Below are 226 nucleotides of genomic sequence, written 5' to 3' on the forward strand. Positions count from 1 at the left end.
ATCATTTCTTGCGCAAAATATGATAACGTGTAGTTGATAGAAAAAAAAATATATGTAAATGCCGAGGGATTTAGTAAATCGAATAATTGGAAGGATGCTTATTAATGATGATACTTTTTACTAACGGTTTATTTGTAAAAAAGAAAAACGGCAGTAACTGTAGAAAAGAAAGACTTATTATCATAAGTATTGTTCATACTTATAATACGAACAATCTATCGTTATT

This window comes from Penaeus monodon, chromosome 28 (assembly GCF_015228065.2).
Source record: "Penaeus monodon isolate SGIC_2016 chromosome 28, NSTDA_Pmon_1, whole genome shotgun sequence".
NCBI lineage: Eukaryota > Metazoa > Arthropoda > Malacostraca > Decapoda > Penaeidae > Penaeus > Penaeus monodon.